Source organism: Trichechus manatus, unplaced genomic scaffold (assembly GCF_000243295.1).
Source record: "Trichechus manatus latirostris isolate Lorelei unplaced genomic scaffold, TriManLat1.0 scaffold00198, whole genome shotgun sequence".
Classification (NCBI taxonomy): domain Eukaryota; kingdom Metazoa; phylum Chordata; class Mammalia; order Sirenia; family Trichechidae; genus Trichechus; species Trichechus manatus.
Window position 1 is genome coordinate 262,737 of NW_004444134.1, and position 2,299 is coordinate 265,035.

The window sequence follows — 2,299 nt, forward strand, 5'->3', positions numbered from 1 at the left end:
TTGGTGGTAGCCAGGCACCATCTAGTTCTTCTGGTCTCAGGCTGATGAAGTCTCTGGTTTATGTGGCCCTTTCTGTCTCTTGGGCTACTACTTTCCTTGTGTCTTTGGTGTTCTTCGTTTTTTTTTACTCCAGGTGGTTGGGACCAATTGATGTATCTTAGATGGCCACTTGCAAGCTTTTAAGACCCCAGACGCCATTCACCAAAGTTGGATGCAGAACATTTTCTTAATAAACTTGGTTATGTCAGTTGAACTAGATGTCCCCTGAAAGCATGATCGATGCCCAGACCCCCGCCCCTGCTGCTCTGTCCCTTAAAGTGTTTGATTGTATTCAGGAAACTTCTTAGCTTTGGTTTAGTCCAGTTGTGCTGACTTCCCCGTAGTGTGTGCTGTACTTCCCTTCACCTAAGATAATTCTTGTCTACTATCTAGTGAGTAACCCTCACCCTCCCTCCCCACCCTCGTAACCATCAAAAGAATGTTTTCTTCTGTATTGAAACCTTTTCTTGAGTTCTTATAGTAGTGGTCTTATACAATATTTGTCCTTCTGTGACGGACTAAATTCACTCAGCATAATTGCCCTTCAGATTCCTCCATGTTATAAGATGTTTCACGGTTTCATCGTTGTTCTTTATCATTGCCTAGTATTCCATTGTGTGGATATACCATAGTTTGTTTATCCATTTGTCCATTGATGGGCACCTAGGTTGTTTCCATCTTTTTGCTGTTGTGAACAGTGCTGCAGTGAACATGGGTGTGCCTATATCTGTTTGTGTGACGGCTCTTATTTCTCTAGGATACATTCCAAGGAGCGGGATAGCTGGATCATATGGTACTTGTATTTCTAGCTTTTTAAGGAAGCGCCAAATCGATTTCCAAAGTGGTTGGACCATTTTACGTTCCCACCAACAGTGTATAAGTGTTCCAGTCTCTCCACAACCCCTCCAGCGTTTATTATTTTGTGTTTTTTTGGATTAATGCTAGCCTTGTTGGGGTGAGATGGTATCTTCATTATAGTTTTGATTTGCATTTCTGTAATGGCTAATGATTGTGAGCATTTCTTCATGTGTCTGCTAGCTGCCTGAATGTCTTCTTTGGCAAAGTGCCTGTTCATATCCTTTACCCATTTTTTAATTGGGTTATTTGTCTTTTTGTTCTTGAGGTTTTGCAGTATCTTGTATATTTTAGAGACTAGATGCTGATCGGATTTGTCATAGCCAAAAATTTTTTCCCAGTCTGTAGATTGTCTTTTTATTCTTTTGGTGAAGTCTTTTGATGAGCGTAAGTGTTTGATTTTTAGGAGCTCCCAGTTATCTAGTCTCTCTTGTGGTGCTTGTGCGTTGTTACTTATGGTTCATATTGTGTTTATGCCATGTATTAGGGCTCCTAGCATTGTCCCTATTTTTTCTTCCATGATCTTTATCGTTTTTTATTTTATATTTAGGTCTTTCATCCATTTTGAGTTAGTTTTTGTGCATGGTGTGAGGTATGGGTCTTGTTTCATTTTTTTGCAGATGGATATCCAGTTATGCCAGCACCATTTGTTAAAGCAACTGTCTTTTCCCCAGTTAACGGACTTTGGGCCTTTGTCACATATCAGCTGCTCGTAGGTGGATGAATTTATGTATGGATTCTCAATTCTGTTCCATTGGTCTACGTATCTGTTGTACCAGTACCAGACTGTTTTGACTACCGTGGTGGTATAATAGGTTCTAAAATCAGGTAGTGTGAGGCATCCCACTTTGTTCTTCTTCAGTTATGCTTTACTTATCCAGGGCCTCTTCCCTTTCCATATGAAGTTGGTGATTTGTTTCTTCATCTCATTAAAATATACTGGTGGAATTTGGATCGGGATTGCATTGTATCTGTAGACCGCTTTGGGTAAAACTGACATTTTCACAATGTTGAGTCTTCCTATCCGTGAGCAAGGTATGTTTTTCCACTTATGCAGGTCTCTTTTGGTTTCTTGAGGTAGTGTCTTGTAGTTTTCATTGTATAGGTCTTTTATGTCTCTGGTTAGATTTATTCCTAAGTATTTTATCTTCTTGGGCGCTATTGTAAATTTTATTGATTTGGTGATTTCATCTTGGCAGTTCTCTTTGTTGGTGTAAAGGAATCCACCTGATTTTAGTATGTTTCTCTTGTATCCTGATACTTTGCTGAAATCTTGTTAGTTCCAGTACTTTTCTTGTGGATTCTTTGGGATTTTCTGTGTATAAGGTCGTATCGTCTGCAAATAGAGATACTTTGACTTTTTCCCTACCAATTAGGATGCCCTTTATTTCTTTTTCTAGCCTAA

The 2,299-nt window shown here is 39.3% G+C and overlaps 1 protein-coding gene across 2 annotated transcripts in view; it reads left to right on the forward strand.

Annotated features, from left to right (window-relative positions):
* DUSP22 (dual specificity phosphatase 22) overlaps positions 1-2,299 on the forward strand; it is an 89,774-nt gene that overhangs the window by 12,422 nt on the left and 75,053 nt on the right. The gene's annotated exons all lie outside the window — the stretch shown is intronic.